Genomic DNA, 13,344 nt, shown 5'->3' with positions numbered 1-13,344 from the left:
TCTGCCTTAGAGGCTTACCTTGATTTAGGCCTAGGGTTAGGCCTATATTTTTTATTTTTATTTATTTATTAAAATTAAAAAATAAAAATAAAAACTCCACAAAATCTGAGCTATTTTTAAATAAACTGATAGTTATAGGCCCAGTGAACGTTTATGCTTTTCATGAGCTGCTATTTATCGTGTCTGATATGTCTAACTGTACATACGCTCTCAAGTGATATCACTTGAAAACGCCACTCCCACTTGCGTCGCGCGACAGCTATTGAAATGACATCCGGAAGCCACAATCTGGGCATGCGTGTTCGGTAGCCACCCATCATGGCCGGTGAATGAATCGGCGACGGTATCCACCTGCAGAAAACCTTCAGTCCACGTGGTAAGTACCCATTTCATTAAACACAGACTTAAAGCAACGAGAGATTTATAAGAGCATTAATTGAAATAAGAGTTTTTTCGCGTGTCAGTGCTGAAATTGCAGCGAACACACCGCATCTATTTGTGTACGAGGGCTCGCCTGTGTACTAGTGCTAGTACATGTAGTAGGAGCTGCCTCGGCGCAGTTGGCAGTGACTCATTCATTAGTTAATGTAATATAAATGGCATTGCTGCAGCGTGCGCTGTGGTTTCGTCTAAATATGGAGAAAACTTAGTGCATGGAAAATGCCCCATATTGCCACAATCAACTGATTGTTTCTTTGTTTGTTTACCCAGCTACATTAACTGTGAGGAAATAAACAAACACACCAGTATCTGTGACCTACCTCTGCATATTATCATTCATAAGTGGCAGGCGCTCTTTGTGTAACTTACAATAACGGCTTTTAACTTGATTTGCTCTGATTAAGTTCAGCGCAGAAAAGGATACAAGGAGAATTTAAGTTAAGCAAATATAAATATAGCAATTTACCTGCATAATTAGTCTTTTGGGAGATGCTTGATAAATTTAACATACTAACTAGTGTACTAGAGATTGAGGTGTGCAGTCACATTCTCATAATATTTTTTAACAGAACTGATAGTGTTGTTTGTGTTGAAAAAGGTCTTGTGAATATAACATCTGATATCGTGTGTTGGTTTTTTAAATTCTCTTTAAAAGAGTGTGTAGGATGCATTAGTATCCCCCCCCCAAATAAAAAAAAATCGAGCCTTTTTTTTTTTTTGGGGGGGGGGGGGGGGAGGAGGAGGAATGGAAAGGCTGATGTAATTAAATTTTAATGGAAAGAATATGGCACAATGTATGGCACACTGTAAAATGCTCACAAGAGTATTGTGATGATCTGCCATTGGACATTTGGTGAATGTTCTCTCTCAGCCCTGTCATCCATGTTTATTATTGATTTCCAGATGTTTATAGAGGGAAATGAGTAAAGGTGACTAAATTTATTAGTCAAGGAAAATGTCACTTACAAATTTCCTTACAATTATTGTGCCCTCAGGTGGAATAGAATAATTAAATGCAATGATTGTCTGTTCAAGAATCTTGTTCTTCACAAAGAGGTATTGGATGGAAGATGTACTCGTGTAACTGCGGTAAGAGTGTTCAAAATGTCTGACATCATCAATTTTTTAATGAAATGTATTAAAAGTTTGTTTTAGTCAATTTTTAGTTAGTGTTTCTGAAATACTGTACTGAATTTTCACCATATCTTTATAAATTTTGTGGAGCATCTTTTAAATATTTTTAAAAATAATATATTCAAGGTCTTTCTTTGCTACAGCAGGTCACTGAATGTGATAAATTTCTCATGTTAGTGCTTCAAGGATCCTTGGACATAAAGAAACCCTGTTTAAAAACAAGAAAGATAAATATACATTTTTCACCTGCCCTTGACCAGTAGATAAACATGAAAGTACTAGTAACTTTTTTTACAGGGGTAGAACTACCAGTGCATGTTGCGGAAAACAAAAAGTAATGACATATATCATGTATGGTACACACTTTTAAGTGTCACCCTCCATGGCCAGTAAATTATGATCAACAACCTGTGACTCTTTAAAAGGATGTACCCACAGGTGTACTTTTATTTGTAACTGATAAAGCAAGACAGAAAGGCAGTTAATAAGAATTATTTGTGTATTCAGTTTATTTATGTCTTATGCATATGTCCACTCTGAAGGTGATGAGGGAAAAGTTTAACAAGGACAATTGGTTTGATATAAGTACTAGAAGGTTATTTGTTTGAAACAAGAAAATACAGGCAAACCCCAAACATATTTTTCAAAATTCATGTAAATATAGTGGCTAGATAAAATTCCAGAGAGAGGAAAAGTTTGGGAGGTGTGGGCAATAAGATTTATTTGGCATATCATAGTTATGACTGGATGATGGGCAATGCTTGCTGATAGCTGTGTTTTCATACATTAAGAATGTACACAGGACAGGGGAGGATGATAGCTCAAGGCCTGCTCAGACATGGCTGATTTGGAACGAAAATTGGTCTAACTTCTGTCAGATTACAAAAAAATAATTTCCATGTGTACTTGTCATCGTGAAAGACTAGACTATGGTGAAATAGGGTTTTAATATCTCATGTGGAGTAGTGGTGAAAATATAGAGCCAAGTAAGTAAAAACCTGTCCTGTTTATTCTCTTTAGAATCAATTTACTTTTTAAGTAGTAATAAAAGACTAGAAACTGGTCCAATCCACCTGTGTTGTGCTCTCATTTACTCTGATTACATAAAAAACAACATTGAGCAATATGAGGTAAACTGCTGTTTTCTACACACTAGTGTAGTCACCAGCTTTTCTGTACATACTACTCAACACCAGGAGGCAGCACCGCATGCTAATCTATTAATCCGATTGTATTCAGCAAGAGTCTCTGCGAAGTTGGATCAATGTAGGTAGTACGACAGTTTCTGTTGGAATGAACCCTACTAAGCCCTACTTCCGGTCAGAAGCCGTCTTTGTCTGAACCACCTAAAGGATGGTACATTCCTTTCATTAGTATTCTGCGTGTGTTCACCCCAAGTCATGTCAGGTTGAAATGTCTCTTGTCATCATAATATTCTTTTTCTACACCCACCTTAATGGTTGTCAAGTATGATTTTGATTACAAGATTAGTCTCAGAATAGTTTTCCCAAATTATTATTACATACTTTGACATATAAATTGGATTGTGAATATATTAAGTGGTTTTGATATACGTTAGAATACTGATAGTGCATTTTAGATGCGTTCTGATATTTATGATGAAGGTTTTGGGAGTAGGAGAGGGATTTGAACCTTTTTTATGTTTGTATTGAATCAATGGGGACATTTTGAAACAAACAAACAAAACTTAATTAACTGTTGTTCTGGAGCTCGCCTCTTCTCCACCAGTCTGGAGTATGTCCAACATGAAAAAAAAAATTCATATCTCTAAGGGAATATAAGATTTCGATTTTTTAGCCCCTCTCAAAATCACTTGCCATAGGGCATCAGTCACTGATGATTACAGATCAGTATTGAAGATGACCAGTGCCCAATGACAGCTCCATAATGATCACATTGATGCAGGGGCGGATTCAGAGGTATTTTCTGACATTCTTCCAAATTATCTTTGTTGATCCACCTTCTATTTTTTACCATCTTCCGAACCAAAAAATAAGATGCTAGTCATTGAAAACTTGAAAATCTGATGGCCCAGAAATCCCAGAAGACGACCTCAATCTGCCCCTGTGATGTGCTTCACGTGGGATTTGTCAACCGATAAGAAACAAGTCTTGGAGCAAAGCTTTTGATGGATTGGCTGATTTCAGTTATGGTGCGTTAGACTGATCTTTTCCTTATCAAGAGCTTTGTACCTTTGCCTCAGGATATCTCGAATGTAACTAGTTTTTGTAGCACACTGGAGCCAGCCAATTAAAAGTTATATTTGGAATGGTTAGACCTAGAATTGTCAGTTTTTCAAACTCCAGGCAGTAACGAATTGATTGCAATACCCTGTAGTCGATTTTTTCAGTCACCTGGACGACGCCCACTGCACATTTTTGTCTGATGAGAAGGTTGAAGTTCTGCTTCTACTATCATCACTAAGAATTAAAACCTTTTTTATGGAAGATGATTTGAAAATGGCTAATTACTTATACACACTACACAGCATGTGGCTTTTATAGATTTACTTCACAGACTGTCTGAAAATGTAAAGCAAAAAAAAAAAAAAAAAAACATGCCTCAGTAGTGCTTTTTACCCGATAATTCCATTAATGATTTTTTTGTCGTTAGTCAGACATGCAAGCATGTGAAAGTTAATTAAGGATGAAATGCATGGAGTGAAGCTTAAACATGCATTTTAACTATGTACTAGTACAACCAAGTTACGTTGGCTCTGTTTGGCATCTTCTGAAAAATATCAATATTTTGGTTGAGAAAGGACTCCATCATACATTTTAGTTTTAAAAAAGGTGTAAAATTATTCACAGAATCCAAATTGTTGTAAAATTATTCACAGAATCCAAATTGTTGTAAAATTATTCTCAGAATCCAAATTGTTAGTCAAAACTGTGATTTTTCAAAATTTCTTAAAATCATCTTCAGCATTTAGCTCATGTTTCATATGCTACGTGTGCCTGCAGTGTGCCAAGTAAGAAACATTTCCTCGCTGTTAATATTTCTTAGGAAGTGTGCCAGTCACGACATATAGACACCCCAAGGACTTTTCCAGACTACCGGTGCAGTTAGAGGTTCCTGTCAAAAAAAAATTCTTCTTCATCTTGACCTTTGTAGAAGTCATGTTAGGAAAGCCAGTCTTTTTATTAATATAATATCAGTCCAGTGCACAGTAATCTTATTGTTGTGGTTTTAGTGGTTATGGTGTGGAAAAAAATTCTCTTCAGTTGACCCTACCCTAAAATATATCACTTAAACTAAGAAAAATAAAGAAAAAGAATAGGTCAGGTAAGACATTGGTATTCATGTGTCTGTCTGTCTGTCTGTCTGTCACTTTGGTATGAATCCCTTCTTCTAGCTTAGAATCCATTCAAGAACATTTTGAGTGTATTCCTTCTTAATGTGACAGATATGAACTTTAAATATGTATATATAGGAGATGCTAGCTCGGACCCGTCTCATACATGTCCAGGTTTTGCATGATTAAAAAAATTATCTACTTTTAGAAGTCGATATTTTGGGGAAGAACTCTACCTCTTTCTCATTGATGTGGGGGAAAATAAGTTTTGTGGCTTGAGCAAAAATATTTGTAGAATGATTCAAGCATCAGACCATTTTTCTTTGTGTTATAAATTATTAAATGAAGGAGACAACTGTGACCAAGATCTGTTTAGTAGTCTTGTAAAGGTTTGGCAATCTGTGGTAAATGTTCACAAATTTCATACCTACTAATTCTAATGAATGATTTCTTTGTTTAGATTTTATGAAAAAAAAAACTACCTGACACAAAGCCAGTCATCTTTTCATAACTTTGGCATAATTTTTTTTTTATTAAAATGAAATGTTTTTATGTTTTGGGAAACATGTTAAATTTTGTTCAAACTTTATGAGAAAATTCTGTATCTAGACCTAGTAGAAGCCTTTTAGTACCTCCTGCTTTGAAACCAACATTTTTTGACTCACAACAATGTTCTGTTATTGTGGAGATTTTTTCATCATATTTCCTATGAGGTATATTATGATTTTTATGAAGAATGTATATGACATTTTTAAAATAGAAATATTAAAATATCCTCTCTGTACCATAGTTTGTGTGCACAATGCACACACATATATTAACATACTTAGTACATGCATGCACATGCACACACATGCAAACACACACACATACACGCACACACACATACACACACACATGCACACATACACACACACATACACATACACACACACATAGTACATACACACATACACGCACACACACACACACATCAGAAAGTATTAACAGCAACCATCATGTTGTCCAATATATCTAGCTATGATTATCAAATTAGATTAAATTGTTTTTTTCTCTTAGCATAAATCATCAGTAAATCATAGAGACACAAATGACAAATAACAATGACGGATGATGCTTTTTATCTCCCATACTGTAATATAAATAAGAGGATATCACCTCTTCATCTGCCTTTTATAATCAGACAGCGGATAAGGTTGCTGCAAAATAGAAAACTTACTGATGGTATCTTTAAAATTAGTGATTTTTGTTTTTATTTATTTAATAATTGGAAAGATTGCCTTTTGGTTAGTATTATTTATGTATTTGTTTGTTTATTTGTTTATTTATTTACCATATTCTTAGATGACATCTCAGAAGTATGTCCCTTTCTTAAAGGTACATACGAACCGAGCATCGGTGGAGTGTGGATTCCCAGTAACACATGGAAACCACTTCTACAAGTTTCTTATACAACTCAAATAAATTCGACATGCCAAGGGATAAACTGAATAGAGCACTCGATCAGCCATAAAAGAGCTTTAGACTGCTCCTTTTTTAAATTTTTGGTCAGAAATTTAACCTACTTTCGTGACCTACTTTTCTGCCCCATTGACATACAGCATAGATTGCTAGCAGAAAAATCCATGCAAACATCATTTTCGGGTAAAAATAAACAATGCCTTTTGGTAATTCTCTTAGTTATACTACTTCAAACTATATGTTGGCATTTGGTTGGTTTTTGTGACAAAAAATTGACTTTGTATGCATCTTTAAAGAATATGGAACATAAATATCCTCTTACTGTAGGTTTAGGGGTTTAAAGGAATAGCTATTTTGTCTCGGAATTAAAATTTGATCTTGGTTCTATGCCATTATGGTGAAAAAAGATCCACTTGTTTACAAAAAGTCCCTCCTCCCCCCCTCTCTCTCTGAAAATTGCTTTCTACAGGCAGTATGCATTTTTCTGGCAGGTATAAAGAATTTGCCGAACTGAAGGATTTTTTTTCACTGGACTGAGTTTAAATTCCAAACAGTGCTTCATAAATTTGTTGCCAGTCCCTTGGTCCAATGTGACAATTTTTTTTTAGCTTTTCTTGAAAATTTTATTGGTTATCACTGGCAGTACTGTCTGTATTTGCGTGTTTGAACGCTCTCAGACAGTAAAGATGACAGGAGTCGAGAGGAGCAGCACATGAAAACTGACAAGTATCGAAGTTTCATGTAACAGGAAGCCTAGCTATAAGTAATTGACGGTTTTGTAATAACGCGATTCAGGTGTGCTGGAGATGGTGTGATGCACATTCATGGACTGTGATTGGTATGCTGCAGTGTTTGGCTGAGTTGAATTGTACATTGAATTCACCAAGGTGTTTTTTGAGCTTCTGTTTCGTTTTCATGATATAGAGAACTAGTAGTACCTGGTAAGTAGCAGCTAATTGCAATTTAAAGAAATATACCATTATTGAGTGCAATCACAATGTGTCTGTCGTAGTAGCTACTTTGCACTAACTCCTTGGGGACTCTCGCTGAATGCAGTCAGAATAACAGAATGACGTGTCTGGAGTTAGAGCACAATAGCTAGTATGATAGATCTACAATGTGATCATATCCATTTTGCAAATGTTTTCATGAATTGACAGCATATTGGTCCAGTGATATGAGAGACAATCAGCATCAGCCAGACTTGAGTGGTGGGTGGGGGGGGGGGGGGGGTAGCTTTACCTGACGTAACAGGGTCCTGGACACTATACCACCTAGCAGTCGGTGAATGTCGACATCTGCTGACAACAGTCTGATTAAGGCCTGTGACCACTTTGGCTGTAATTGTAAACTAATGGTGATGGAAAATAACAGCTTTTGCTCTAAATATTTACTATAATTTATACTACACAACTTCGTGAAGTAGGTTTAAAAGCAGGAATTGTTGGATTTAAAGTTTGTCCTTCAGATCGTAAATCGAATCACTATTTGACATATCCTCACCAAATTGTGCAGTCTACTTTTAAATTTTCTTTACACTCAGGTTTGTAAATCAGATCTGTCTTTTTGAATACCAGCTTCAAATCACCAAAAATCACAGTCTTCATCCACCAGTGATTTTTACCAAGCAATATTTACCTGTGGTACAGGTAATGTTTAACTTCTTTTATGCACGTGTGCCCCTAAATGTGCCCTTTTATGTACACAGGCTCTCCATAAAAGACTTGCAATGTAAACAAGATAACAAACACAAGAAAGCCCCCACCACCTTCATTTTAAACTGGCTGGATCATTTTTTATGGAACATTTTGTGTGACATTTGTCATTGAGAAAGAATATAAAGAATGACAAAAGTAAAAAATATGGGTTACAGACCCTTGGAAGCCAGTGTGTCATCTTTTTAGACTTACTATTTATTTATATACGGTCTATAAATTTGTAAGTATTCTTTTCTTTGAATCTTAATAATATTACATAATCATTCACCTGGGCGAGAATTATTTGACTCTTCTTGATCAAACTTGACAGTGTGTCCTACAATGCTGGGGTAACGGCAAGTGCTGAGATTTTGGTTTCGAGTTCAAAAACAGACTGCCTGGTGTTTCAATTTTGTATTACCTTGCCTATCATTCACTACATACTAGTAGTATGCCAAGATGGATTTACATAGCTCTAGTGATTTACCTTTCACAAGATTTTCATATATATTTGAAATTTAATACAGTAAGTATCAGGACAAGAAACACCATTTTTGATTTTTTTTTGTACATTAGGATTATATTGTGTCTGGGTAAAGCAGGTATTTGTGTCGAAGTACCAGTATCAATATTCCTGGTCACCTAAGCTGTTTTCTTAGAACAGGGTTATTATGGCACGTAATAACTCATGTCCATTTATTAATATCACAGATTACTGTGCGCAATTGTCATCTTTGTGAAGTGGGGAGTGTGAAATAATATTTTGACCTGCGAACCTTTGTTGATGATACCAAGGTGTGATTAGTTGTGTGCTGTGTCAGGAGGATTATCTGTTTAGATGATGAAAGCCCAACATAAACTCTTATATTAATGCTGAGCTATCTGTATTGGAACTATATAGAACACCTCAAAAAGCTGTGAAGTCAGTTTTTGGCCTAAAATTTCAGCTTTTAGAGACTTACCTAATAAGGTTGCATTTTACAAAGAGCCTAGAAGGCCGATTTTTAAAATGGTCTTTCAAAATAGCCCCTTGAGCGAAATGCTATCTTACAATTCCTGCCATTTTGTCCTCTTGAAGAAAAGTACAACCAGCTCAGAACTCACATTAATTGCCATAATATAACTATCAACTTCTAGTATAGATATAGTGAACAAATTTCATATCTTCTGGAGCAATACATTGCTTGCCTTCTTAATTCTGAAAATTAATAAGTGAAGCATTCAATCATACAGTGGTTTGTGTTTACATTTTTTTTAAGCCGGATGGATTTTTTTATCAAATCAAAGATAAATCGACAAAAGATGAAAAGAGGGAGTTTTCATGAATATTTACTCAAAAACACTCCATGGGATTTTTCCCCATGATAACTTATATCTAGAGATTTTCTCCATGCATTTTTAAATCCCTTAAGATAAAATTTATCTGAAGTGTACTGTTTTGTCATAAATACGTTTTCATAATCCTTGCTGTAGTCATTGCCAGCTTGTGACATCTATATTATACATGGCACAGGGCCGCCATACAAAACGCCCCCCCCTCTCCCTCATTTTTGTATGAAGATGATGCAATATGTATGATGGCAGATGTCGTAGTAATGACTGGGTTGTCATGTTCAACTAAATTATGTAATTAAAAATGGAATAAAGTACCAAATCCATGTGCAGGGATGGATCAAGCAATAATTACTGATTAGGAAAACATTGGCCTTTACCCCAGGAAAAATCATTTTGGCAGGTAATTTAAGTCTCATGCAGTTACTAGTAGCTTTAAAGCAAATTATCTGTACCTTTTTAAAAAATAAAGAGTGAGCAGGGAGTCTAGTTGAAGGTTATTATAAGGTTACATGAAATAAATACTTCAATTATTTTGCACATACTATTAAATCTAAATCCTCCAAAATTTAAATGACCAAAAAATAAAATCTAAAAAAAAAATGCATGCATAGAAAAAAATGCATGCATGTACACCCACACATATACTTGGTACATGCATCTATTCACACTGGGAGTATATAAAATGAATAGAAATGCATGGCCCATGCATGTCATCATTGTCTTTGTACATGCATCTATTATCTAAACTAGTAGGTCACTAAAAATAAACCCAACCTTCATAAATGCCAAAGTGACAATATATATAACATTCAAAGGAGGGAAGTGAAACAATTCAGCTTACTGCAATTACAGACCTGTATTAGCAGAAATATCATTTTCATTTTATTAAGTAATGCAAAGCAGTCTTATCTATCTTGTACAGGTATTTTTCTGTGATTAATTGGATACCAAGTTGTTATTGTCTAGTGACACTGGCACGGTCTTATGTTCATATATCTGTGTTTTCCTGTTTATTGACAGTGATAAAAAAGCGAGCCTACGTTAGAATAGGATCCCTTAACTTGCAGTCATGAAAATTATACTATGGGGGATTCTGGGATACATAGAACAAAAGAACGAAAGGCCCAGATTTAGGAGTATCTCGTATACATAACAGAAAGTGAGTTACACCTCAGAGCGCCTTTTGTTCTTGACTTCAGCAAGAGTGTTCTACAAGTCAGATACTTCACGCCTCTGCAAGATATATAAGTGACAGCTCAGTCGTATTTCGTGCTCGCGACCATCACAAGAACCTCGCCTCGTTAACTCCTGGTTTATCTGTTACCGGTTATGACCTAATTATATATCACTCCTCTTTGTGATAAGACTGCTCTACCTGTTCTACCTGGCTGCTAGGAGGGGGTCAACGGCTCATGCAAGGGGCATTCATATCATTTTTAACTTGGGCCTGTTCTGTGTTTGAATATGAACCCAAGACAATAATTTTCCCGTTATTTTGTATGCTGTGATCAATCTGACAGCATGTTCTTGTAGGTCAGCTTTTGCAATCATGTTACAGAAGCTCTTCTCTTGGTCATTTTGTTTATTTTGATTTTTAAATAGCGAAATAAGTGTTTGATTATTTTTTACCAGTTTGTTTGTCCATAAGTGGAAAAATTTTGTATACAGATATGAAAAGTCTAAGCCTAGCCAGATGTGAACACGGCCTAAGAGTTTAATTTAAATTTTGTGGTCAGACAAAGCTTATTTTGTAGGGCTTTAACATAGATTTTCTTTTTTGTTTGTCTTTATCTGTGTCATAAATTTTAAGTGATGGAATTATGGAAGAATTAAGATAGGGTGAAATAATCCAGGTATTGAATAGATTCAGTTAGTACTGGTGTAAGTCAAACAAATTTATCTGTTCAGTTTTAAAAGCAGAAGTGTATAGCAGAGCAAAATAATCTTATTTATTGCCTTGAGCATGTATCGCACGAAAAACATTGAAGATGCCTTTCCACTTTTATGACTTTGTGCTTCCATTTCTAAAACCTTCAGTGTGAAGAATAAAAAGATTTGCGACTAATAAGTATTATTCAATATAAAGATGCCAAGCTTAAAGTTACCATATGATATCATGCCAAGGGATTTGCAGCAGCAAAAGATGTTATGAAGCGATCTAGAAAAAATAAATCTGCATGTATCCACAGAATGAAATGGCTTTAACAAGACAAACAGTTAGTACAGATATTTGAAATTTTACAATATTTACATAAAATTTACATATGTGCTTAAAAGGCCACAATGACAATTTCTGTAATGGAATATTGAGCATTGATAAATCAGCATCTTTCTCTTGAAGGGTTTGAGTCAGGGTAGCATCTCTAGCTATTGGAACAGGGCTTGTGACAACCCACGTGAGATCATGTGACAAAAGTCACTTTTCCCTCGCAGCCAGCCAACGCGTAGGCACATGCACAGTGAGGGTTTTATGTACCACGAAACAATTAGTCTTTATGAAGCATAATCTCCAATGTGACATGTAAGACCAGTCGAACAATTTGTCTGCATCTCCAGAAGCCAGACAATGCAACACTAACAGCATGCACGAGACAAATGTACTGCACGTGTGCGGTAAGTCGTTGGATGCATGTGACTTGATGTAGCTTGATGGAGGCTTTTGTCGTGCCCTGGGAGTCTGATGTACAAGAATTGCTGGAAGAGATAATTTGATGTTCTACACAAGACTTTGCCTGCAGTACTGGTATATAAAATATCGTTGTAGGGCTTACATGGCCAGGTAAACATGATGCTTACATGCACACCTGAGGATCTCTCATATAACACACTTAAATCTTTGCTGTATGTATGGCCACAGACTCGTAATGAAAATTATGTCCTAAAGAGGAAATTTTGGTGTTAATATTGAGAAGAGCTGGGCTTATTTTGTAGTGCTTATTATGCACGTTTTAGTTTATCATCATTGGACTTTTAATGTAAGGAGAGAGAGAGAGAGAGAGAGAGAGAGAGAGATAAGTGACAGGGCTGTGTACAGAAAAATACAGATATAAGTGAAAACCTATTGTAAAAAACATACCAATATTATCCACTTGCTTTTGACTGCACCTTTTCTTTAACTCACTTTTTATACATCAGCATCGTTTTCAATTGTCATTTTTGAAAGAAAATGCTTTGTATATTTTTTTTTCTGGAGCCACTTACACCTGCTGAATACAAAACAGTACAGTAGATACATGTAATCTTTGTGTAATACAAAAACTGAATTCTTGTGGGTGTCATTTTAAATGGAACCGGTACTTTCTTTTCACAATAGAAGTAAAACACTTGAAAAAAAAAGTTATATTTTTCAATATCTGAACCGTTCCATCACTTCTTTTTGCACACATTTCCTTCCTCCAGCACAGTGAACGTTGGGGAAGAAATATTTGAATGAATGTTGGTTTTTTTAATAAAGCCCATATCTGGTCCAGTAGATGTAATAAAATATATGATAAAAAAAAATAATAGAAAAAAATGTGCAGTTCTTGTAGAGTCTAATTTCATTTTTTTTTTTGTGCATATTATTTTTAAGACTTTTTTTTCAAGGAAAACGTTTGTTTCAGATCTGACATCTTTTTAAAAAGAAAGCATTTTCAGAAGCATCTCTTCCATACACTGTACATTATATGATATCCGAAGATTTTACACTGGGCCTCATTTTTATTTAATGAACAGGATGTTATTGTTTCAGAACTGATCTGAAAAGTGAAATGATCTTTTTTTAGTCAAAATATGCATTATGAAAAGAACTTTACCATCCTGATTTGTAACCTTGAAAATGGTGGCCATTGATCATTTTTATGACAGATGGTTTTAACCAAATTAGAGTGATCCATTTGTGTACATTACTCTTGATTAATTGGTCAGGCATTTTACAGCGCACCCTGTCGCGTGAAATGAGCGATTATGCGGTAGACATTG

The 13,344-nt window shown here is 35.3% G+C and overlaps 1 protein-coding gene across 5 annotated transcripts in view; it reads left to right on the top strand.

The window, feature by feature from the left end:
- Nucleotides 1-269: 269 nt before the first annotated feature.
- The window catches only part of LOC106157268 (unconventional myosin-Ib), a 58,342-nt gene continuing 45,267 nt past the window's right edge, over nucleotides 270-13,344 (top strand). For 4 of the 5 annotated variants that reach the window (XR_015335439.1, XM_087017404.1, XM_087017406.1 and 1 more), the window contains exon 1: nucleotides 270-376. The gene's annotated coding sequence lies outside the window, so the exon portion shown is untranslated. Of the gene's footprint in view, nucleotides 377-1,238; nucleotides 1,531-13,344 lie in introns of those variants that run through there. The other variant, XM_087017405.1, reaches the window with a different exon arrangement.

This window comes from Lingula anatina, chromosome 7 (genome assembly GCF_051362555.1).
Source record: "Lingula anatina isolate TDL-2025a chromosome 7, LinAna3.0, whole genome shotgun sequence".
Classification (NCBI taxonomy): Eukaryota; Metazoa; Brachiopoda; class Lingulata; order Lingulida; family Lingulidae; genus Lingula; species Lingula anatina.
This window is presented reverse-complemented; position numbering and strand designations above follow the sequence as displayed.